This window comes from Carassius gibelio, chromosome A9, assembly GCF_023724105.1.
Source record: "Carassius gibelio isolate Cgi1373 ecotype wild population from Czech Republic chromosome A9, carGib1.2-hapl.c, whole genome shotgun sequence".
Taxonomy (NCBI): Eukaryota; Metazoa; Chordata; class Actinopteri; order Cypriniformes; family Cyprinidae; genus Carassius; species Carassius gibelio.
Genome location: NC_068379.1, coordinates 18747098 through 18757344, shown reverse-complemented (window position 1 = coordinate 18757344; position 10247 = coordinate 18747098). Strand labels below are relative to the sequence as shown.

Sequence of the window (10247 nt, the reverse complement as noted above, 5' to 3'; positions counted from 1 at the left end):
GATTTTCAGGTTTCTGATACAGAACAAGAGTTATCAGACTAGCCACTCCCATGCTGCCTGATTAGTATTCATTGGTAATGCATACACAAACATTTTTGTGCATTTAGATACAGTTTATGCTGAAATATACAATCTACACATACTGACAGCACCTAAATTGTAAAAGCACACCTTAAGAAAACTGTTGATTAAATGATTAAATAACATTCTTACTTTTGATCATCTTAAAGTTTAGACATACATAATGAAACATAAATAATAAAATAAATCTATTAATTCCATTAACTGAATATTCTATGAACCTACAAGGACTCTTAAGCATGTTTTTATCCCTATAAAGTTGTTCATAAGATGTTTACATTATAGATGTTGTCAGTTTTATTATTAGAAATATAAAGCACACCCGAGGTGGTGATGCGGCGACAATGTGAAGCGGAGTGAAGTTATTCGAAATCGAGCAAGAGAGAGAGACGCACAGAAAAAGAGAAATAGAGAGAGAGAGCTTGTGTGAATTAGGCTACCTGTGCTATCTGTTCATCTCTAAACAGCACTTTGTGCAGCCTTTAAGTTGTTATATTATATATGCATCATACATTATATAGGCTAACTGAGAAAATCATCAAGGTAGCACTGACTACACATTATTGTTTAAACTGCGAGACAGTTATTACAGTTAACTATGCAAAGTGATATGGAACTGTAATTCTGCCTGGAACTACGTTCGCCGTGCATTTCCCAGAAAATAACTGCACACCTCAGAATGTTCATCAGCCAATCAGATTCAAGCATTCAACCGCCCCGTAGAATAAATATCTATAATTTGTTTACAACTTATTTGCTTCTCTCTCTCTCTCTCTCTCTCTCTCTCACACACACACACACACACACACACACACATACACACACACACACACACACATACAAACAGACACAAATAATTAATATAAACACATGCTAAAATGTAATGGCACATTGAAGAAGGTATGCTGCATATAGTCTGACATGCCTTAACCTGTTAAATGACGGTTACACGTTTTGAGTGTAGACCTGAAAATGACATTTCCAACTTTTCAAATATGAAAACTAGAGTCTTTAAGCTTTCAAACGATATATAGTTTGCCAAGATTACTTTAGGCTTCCCACTATACCATGTTTTGTTGTCCAATGCTTGTAAATGAAGGAAAAAAATGGCAATGCACTTTTGCAGCTGTACAACTGTTAACAGAGTGGAATAGAGAAATTAAATAAGGGTATGATAACTTAGGTTTAGGGGTTTGTCAACTTTTAAGGCAGTATGAACATTTCTCCTTTGGAAAAAAGAGAAGTTACAAGTTAACATGTTGACGGTTTCACTGGGCATCGGTAATCGGTATTTGGGGTTGAGCACATCACTGTATCCTCTTCTCTAGCAGTGAAGCTTAAAAAAAATGTCCATAATCACTGCAGAAACCCTGCGAGGAAGCCCTCCCGCAGCCCCGGACATACCAGACATCACCCCTGCTGTTTTAGACCAAAAATACAGAAAAACAACATGCTAGAGCCAAGTATATAGTCTAGCAGCTAGAGAAAACCACACATGCTCAGTTGCTATAATGAGAGACGAGTGTGCTAGAGCTACATGCTAAGTTTCTCAAGGCAATTGGGACTTCCCACTGCAACACGTCAACATCCCCCAACATCAAAAAAAAGAAAAGAAAAATGCAGGCACAGTACAGCATTTCCACAATCAAGCAACAAACCCACAAAACTAAATTTAATCATCGGCACAGTGCTCGTTTCCCAGCATGAGCCCGGCGTCTAATTAGGAATTCATTTATTTGCGATTTATTTTATGACAAACATGCGCAGTGCTCCGAATGTAATGGTGCACGAGTCTGTCGTGTGGCGAACGCCTTGCTGAGTGACTGAAAAGAAGCAAAGCGTGCTTCAACCTCTAATGGGAGTTTGGGGATGCTCGGTGAGTTAATGCTGCGGGCTAATCCTGGGAAAAAAAATCGCTAAAAAGTAAAAAAAAAAAAAAAAAAAAAAAAAAAATGGCTTTACTGCAATGAGATTTCAACAAGGCTGAAAATAGAATGAATAACCATGACTAATAAGGGCCTGGTTAATGCTTCGTATAATCTTGCCAAATTAATACGTTAGACACAATTGGCACGTAATTAATTCCTGTGAGTACACCCAACAAGATTTATTTTCAAATGTCAATCATGCTGTAAAACCCACCCCACCAGAGGGATTACACTACATGGCAGCATAATTCTAATTATATGGTCATGTGGAATTACATGGTTATATTGACCATATATACCATGCATGTATAAACAGCCATTACCTGGGTAGTAAAAATCACTGCTGACAAGAGCCGATCATCAAAAGGAAGGTTATTCTAATAGATGAACAGTCTGCCGTTAGCTTTCATTTTTATGACTTCATAAAGAACAGGTCTCAACAGGAACACAGTATGATCTTTCGCTCTCCCTCTCGGAAGCGCCAGGCCGCGTGTCCGTGGTGGCGTGGTGGCCCAGCGTCTGGCTTGGAGTCAAGAGTCAAGGTTGGGGAGAGGAGAGAGGCCAGTGGGGGGAGGGGGGGTACTTTGATCAGGGAGCAGATATAAGCTGGAGTGACAGTCCACCAGTGCACAGCTTTGTCCTGGCCCCAGCTCAGCGCCATCCGACTGCAAGCACAGGGAGCCAACGCAGGGCATGTGTGTGCATGTGTCTGTGTATCAGTGTACCCAGATGACATGCTCCCACACTCTAACACTGACACACACATAAACATCTGTTGGTAAACAAGCACAAACACATACACAGGCAAACAGTCAAGCAAACAGAAACAGACTGAAAAAAATCTATGCATCATTCAATAGTTCTCCATTCATCATCTGAGTGCCTACTTCAAAACTAAACAAGAAGTCGCTTGTACACTGAAAAAACTTTTCATTAATCCAATTAAAATAGCCAATAGCGTTTTGTTTAATGTCCATATGAAAAAAATGGACAATATTTACTTTGTTTGCCTAAATTGATCGTTTTGAAGTGAACAATTCATCCATGCAAGTCAATCCACAAAAAAAAATATATATATTTTGGGCTTGGTAATCTTTAATCAAAATCTGAAAATGCAGCTCCCCTCTGCATTGGAGGACCTTCCCTGATGACGTAGGTTTGATGGCTTGGGTGTCTTCTTAGCATCCGTAACCACGCCCTCCAACTGACAGTAGACAGGCTGCCTGTGTGTTTGCGATCATTGACAGCGTGTGAAAGGAGAGATGGCAAGGAAGTGTATTTTTGGTTGTGGGACACATGAAACACTTTTCCCATTCCCTAGAATTCCCTCGTTACGGTCCAGATAGCTTGAATTCTTACATTTCGAGGAAAGAGGGATAACACGAAATGGGGTTTGTGAGATATCTGTACACACACAAACACACACACACACACACACACACACACACACACACACAGACTCCCTCTCTCTCTCACACACACAAACACACACAGATCCATTCAGGTGCTAGTTGGAATATAAAGACACAACAACTATTTTTCCTCATTTAGTATTCCGTTTCTCTCTGAAATACGTCACAATACTGGAGAAAAGTCGTTTGCAACTTTCGGTTCACGCGGACTTTAAATCTGCTCGGGCCAGAGTCTTTTAGCTTGGTAAAGCCACATTTGACAGCCATGGTCTAATAGATTACCCCCTAGATTCAAAATGAAACTCTTAGTAAAACAAAGTAATGTTCATAATAATGCTGAGGCTGTGTAGTTGTAAAAGTTTTTAATATATGTCAACTAGCTTCATGCGAGCACATCTCTGGCCCGGAACCAATGTCAAAATCAGACAGTGTGCACTGCTGTGGTTCGCGTGAAACAATGTGAAACCAGACCACATTTGCACTAATCAAAAGCATATTTACACTGTCTGAATTGTTCCCTATAACCTACATTGTGCACTACGAGCCATTCATTGTAAAGGAAATACTACACTGTGAAGTGTACCGATCTCACTCAGTCGGCCCTTCAGCATCTATTTATAGTGCAGGATTTGGGCGCTTCGGATTATAGAGAGCATTTGATTGGCCAGAAGTTCTGATGAGAAGATGTGGGCGGGGACATAACAATGTGACGTCAAAAGAATCGTTGAGCATTTTTAGGCGGAAGTGACGAACTGCAAGCTTTGAATGCTTATATCTTCTAAATGCAAATTGTGTCACTCTTTTGAAGCACACTGCCTTATAGATAACCTTTAGATTAACATATTGATATTAAGACTCAAAAAACTTGAATACCACTAAGAAAACTAAAAGTGAATTTAGGTCCTAAAAATGCCTTTACATAATAAACTCAATCTATAAAATGAGAATAATCTACTTAAATATTACTTTTTTTTTAAATGGAAGGACTTTTTAGGAAAGTACACATTTTTGCATGTGTGCAATTTAATATTACATAAACAGAATAGTATAGGTTTCACTACAACAATAACTGACACCCAAAATTGTGTAGCTGCTCCATTAACAAGCTATTTTGAGCTACTGTCACCACATCATGTTTCTACCTTCCATATCGACAGCAACTTACATAAGACAATTCAAAATATTCAAGCACAAATGCATCTCTGAGGAGCATTTTAAGAGGTTCACTAACACAAAGTGGTGAGCATACATTTAATGCTTGCACATTCCCAGGACGTGAGCCATTCATTTTAATTCTATGTAAATACCAGTCGTAACAGCCACCATTATTATCACTTGCGTGCCTCCCTGTGTACTATTTGCACTGCAGTGCCTCTATGACACTGGCTTATGCATCTTTTCTTTATTAAAATCTCAACGTGGAATTAGCAAGAGAATATGGTTAACCTCATATACCTTCCACAGAAAAAGGATATATTGCCTCTTCTCTATTATTAATAAAATCATACAAGCACAAGGGGGCTGGGGTGTAATATCAGTGGCTGCAGGCTGAAAGAGCACTATATTGCTTTAAAGAATGTTTATGTGTGTATTCGAGGCAAGAGTCAGGCCTCATATCTTGAGGCTCAGCGCAGTCCTCATCACTAACGGCACAGAAGTGAAGGCGGACGTGGTTATGAACACCCTAAATCCCACCTCATTTATCCTGCCCACAACACATGATGATGATAAGACCAGGGTTCTCCAAGGGCGCAAATTATGAGCTCTGACTCTGCTAATTAAAGCATGCACCAAAGGCAGTAAAAACAAAAAGGTGGGAGGAGGGTCTTATATAAATACATGCTTAAAAATGGTTTTCTAACTTTTCAACAAACACAAAAGTTGAAGATTTTGACTTCGCCTGAGGTAACCATAGCAACAGCAGACTGCTTGAGCACCTTCTACTTAGAATTATTATCAGACCAATCTGTGATAAAACACCTTTAAATAGAGATTTCACCCAGAAATGAAAATTGTGTTGTCATACTCACCCTCACGATGTTTCAAACCTGTATGACATACTTTATTCTAAGGAACCTAAAAGAAGAAATTTTGAAGCATGTTTCTGTTTTTTTTTGCCTGTACAGTGAAAGTCAATGGGATCCAATGGTTTTTGAGCCCACTGACTGGACAGTCATGCTGATTGGAACTTCACGAGCTTGAGTAAATGATAACAGAATTTGTACAAGATTGTTAGATTATGTGCTAGGAATGCCAAAGACAATTTAAGCAAACCTATGGAAAATATTATATAAGATTTCCTTTAAAAAGTAGACCACCCTTCAAAGTGATTCTATAATTTGCACACTGGGCCTTTCCATCATATCGCCTATGGATAGTGTGGGCAGTTGGGAAATGCGCTCTGCAGAGATGCTACCAGCGCTGCTCCTGGAGCCTTCTTTAAATATTTACACACGGCAGAGCAGAGATAAGACACATGGGTGATGCGATGGAGAAGGCGGCAACTTCCACATGGTAAAGCCAACATGTATAGGGAGGCAATTCGCCCTCAATGTGTTACTGGGCATTTTTATCTTGATTCTCTCACACTAACATTGAGTCAGAGAGACTGATCAGGATAAAAGGTGTGAGATAGAAAGCGCGAGAAAGAAGAGAGGTGATAGATAGACAGAGAGACAGACAACAAGCTTTCATAGACACGCTTTCAGTGACAAAAATGGAGGAAGTATAGTGATACAGGGAGGGATAAAAGAGGGAGAGATAAAAGTGAAATTAGATGCAAAAAACTACTAGATGAGCAGTCTAACAGTTTGAACATGTGGACATGATATAAAAGGTAAAAGGAGGAGAGTGTTTGAAGGGACAGTGTGAGGGAGTTCTAAATGTGTCAAATGGATGGATGTGAAACCAGGCTGTGCGGCCCACTCTCCTCTCCCTCATAATGCTGTGAACATGGCGAGCAGTGCAGGGTCAGTCTTATAGCATACTAATGAGATTACACCCCAGTGTACCACATCAACAGAGCTACACTGAATCCCTCTCACTGCATCCATGCTAAACCAGAGATGCCCCAGCGCATTCTCACGGTTTTGGATTCATTTGGAGGAATTCCAGACTGTATTTGTACAATTCCATTTGCCTAGTAAAAGAAAATAAGACAGTGATGTTGAGCAGGCATACAAGGCATACATGGGCTAACAATTCAGGTAATGAAAAACACAAGTTTTCTTGAAGACATGCACTCCGTTTTTTTTAATTGTGACTGAATTTACACAATACCTCAAGGTTTCCTCGGCTCTCCCGCACACAGTCAGAGACGTCTGGATGAAAGGGCAAAGATAAATGTATTCCCTTTATCATCCAAAGCATTATTCCTTGTGCTAAATTAATCATTCTGTTCTCAAGGGGTCCAAATCTGAAAAACCTTCTTTTCAAAGAGGACCTTTTTGTGTGCCATACTGGAGCCCCCTCCAAAAACCCAATAATAATGGTGAAGGACGGCGCTGTGCTCTTCATTTCTCATCTCCTCCTCTTGCTTCTTCCATCCAAAGCCACATAAAAGGTTTTCTCTCATGCAAGAGCAAAGACGTTCAGGTCAGGACCCCGAGGTCAGGGTCATTTTAGTGCACGCGCCTAGACAGAAAGAGAAGCAAGGCCAAGAGAAGGGGAATCTCGGGATGACGACAGGAGGGCCAATCTAATGCAAGTGGACGTTTTCATCTCAGTGGCAGAGCTCCAGTCCAACCTAATTGGGACAATTCCCACTAGTGAAATAATTTCATTCCTACCTCAGTGTGACTCCTATGATCTCATGCTGCAACCTCTTACTTCTCCTCTGATTCCCTGCCATGTCGGCGACCGCTGCTTTGCCAACTGGGGTTTGATCTATAACCAAAAGAAAGTCTGGTATCTTATCTGAAATTGGTGATGACAAATTAATACGCTTGTAAAACACTTGTGCGGTGCATGAAATACAACTATCGTCTTATCATGGTAAGCTTGTGTTGTCACAACTGAGAAAGCAGGATTCATCATAACTAAAAATGAGTCTGTGTTTGCCTTCCGATTTCATCTCACTAACATTTCTGTTATGCTGCGAGCGACTCTACTGCGTTGTGAGCTTTAAGCCGTAAGCGCCGGCTTGTGCAAGAACACTTAAAAGGACGTCAGAAAGTCGAGTGTGATCACAGGTCACAGATGAGAGGGTGGAGGGCTGTGATGTAAGTGCTGGAGTCTGGGGGGACGTCGTCGAAGAAGGGTGTTGGGTGAAGAGCGCCCCGGGGTCGGCTGGTAGGGGTTGCTCTGGGAGTTAGACCGGCTGTACAGACAGAAGCGGCGCCAGGCTCTCCCCTGTGAGTGTGTGAAGCAGCATGGAGCAGTAATGGTACAACCCTGTAGCTGCTAGGATCTGTGAGAATCCCGGTGGCACGAGGGACCGCAGGGGAGGAGAGTCAGCCCCGTGTGTTTATACAAATACAGATCAGTTGCCATGACTATCCAAGCAGCGGCAGATTCACATGATGTCACCTTGACAGCGAGGGAAAAACAATAACAGTGAAACACGGCTAATTTAGGACCATGCAAAGCAGGATAATCAACATGACACCCACAAATCAGAGACGCTGGTGATGTCTTGATTAAACACACTGTTTAAAAGAGCAGTTCACCTTAAAAATATAATTCTAGCACTATTTCCAGTTGTGTTCTTAGAAAGTTCATGCTGCTCTTTTCCATAAAAAAAGCACCATAAAAGTAATCCATATGACTAGTGTTTACATTCCAAGTCTTCTTAAGACATAAGATAGCTCTTAAATGATTTAAGGCTCAGCAATAACATTGTTTATTGATCTTGTACATCCATTTTTATGTCTTGCAACCTCAAACATTGGTTTTCTGTAAAGTTTTGTACATTGTTATAGCAGATTCAGTCAGTTTTTTTGCGAAGATAATGTACTCTAGCTGGCCAACATAAATGATGTTTTGTCATACAGTAACTGCAAAAATTACTTGCAATATCCTTGAAAGCATCAGTACAAATGCAATGAAAAATTCAAACCAATCAGTGATTTCCATCGTATGACATTTTCCAGCAATTGTGTTTGTGAAATGATGAAATTAAGCTAATTATAATTTCAGCTTGTTGTCATTTTTTTTTTTTTTGCAAATAAAATATTTGTGAAGAAAAAAAAAATCTAATACAGAAAATAACAATGCATTGCTAGAACGAAAACTTATTTATTAATTATTTATATTATTGTTTATTAATTTACTCATTATTCTTATTTTATAATAGGGCCAATGGAAATGTAGGCACAGCAAGTCAAAATTTGAAAAATAAAAATATAACCTCATAGAAAGACCGTATTTTCAGTGAATAGTTAAATAGCAGTGTTAAAATTCTTCATTTGTGCTCAACATAATAAAGAAAATTATACAAGTGCAAAACAATATGAGAATTAAAAAAAACGAATATAAAAATAACTATTAATATCTGTGTATGAAGTCAAGAAGAATAAGATCTTATGCTTAGACACTACTACATGTAATATCATGCATCTTGCATATAGTTGTGTCTAAGCATAAAAATCATACAGCCTTTAAAATGTAATGCTCCAGCCTCCAAGGTAAATGTGTGAGGCAGGAACTGCGGGGCACCCTGAGCGTGTTTTATTCCCTGTCCATGGCCCAGCTTGGAAGGTGCAGGATTTGCCCCGGTCAGGGCTAGGCTCAGTGGGAACCAGCTGTTTCAGACTTGGTGAGACAGAGGGTTAGCCACGGGAGGGAGCGATGAGCCAGTCATCAGGGCTCACACTGCCCAGCTGTGCCACCGAGCCTGGCAGACTCACACCTGAACCTCAACCCGCTGTGCAATAACACCAAAGCACACACCTGCTTCTTCTTTCCAGCATCCTCTGTCCCTCGGTAGAGCTCTCTGGCCAATGAGGAGGAGGCAGGACTCTGTCTTGTCCCCCAGCATCTGACCCGCTGCATGGGTCTGTAGCAGAGATAATCAGATGCACTTCGACATTCAGCTGCAAATCTTACAGTGTATATTCTGGATATAGACGGGCTAGTTTGTCTTACAGAGTAGCCTCCTCCCCTCCATCCAACCCCCGCTCTGACTAATTCTCTCTGGCAGGAAGACCTGTAAAAATCAATGGGGAAAATGTCTTGAAACAGCCAATCTAGCAACCATCTGCCCTGGTACTCCACTGAGACAAAGACCAATGTCCCCTGGGAAAGTGACAGAAGAGACAGACAGCACAACACAAACTCAATTACTCACTTCAACTAAAACACTCTTTCACATCGCAGAGACAGGCTTACACTTTTCAACTGCCTGTCAGTAATTTTACATAAATATTTTATTTGGTATGTGTGACAACAAGGTCGGGAGGTGTATTTGCAGTTTTAAATTTACAGCAACCTTTCTTATGAACTATAGCTAACTAGAGCAGATTAAGTTTATACTGATTTCAAGAGTGAACCGTAAACCTGTGTTGGCCGCTGTTGTGCTATCAGAATTTTAATTATTGAATGTAGCATTTGCTTTGTTAATCAAACATGTAATTAAGTGGTTCTTTATCATGCCATTTTCTCTCACTCAGTCCACAGATTATAGTAATTTAATTGCCATATGTCACTAATTAATTTAAATGGAAACTGTTCGATTTCCAAAGTAATAATGGCAGCTTCTACTAGAACAGAGCAAGGTCAGTTTAAGTCAAAATGCACCAAAAATACCAGAACCACAACATAAGTTTATATATTGAAGGATTTATCTGTTAACAATACAGGTGTGAATAAGACTTAATTTGGAGGAAAA

The 10247-nt window shown here is 40.1% G+C and overlaps 1 long non-coding RNA gene across 1 annotated transcript; it reads right to left on the bottom strand.

Moving 5' to 3' along the window:
• Window positions 1–4579: 4579 nt before the first annotated feature.
• On the bottom strand, window positions 4580–9620 carry LOC128020331 (uncharacterized). The gene is made up of 4 exons (XR_008185353.1): window positions 9506–9620; window positions 9311–9416; window positions 7210–7948; window positions 4580–7054 (listed from the first exon to the last, which is right to left on the bottom strand). It is a non-coding gene; the product is annotated as an uncharacterized LOC128020331 (long non-coding RNA).
• Window positions 9621–10247: the final 627 nt, after the last annotated feature.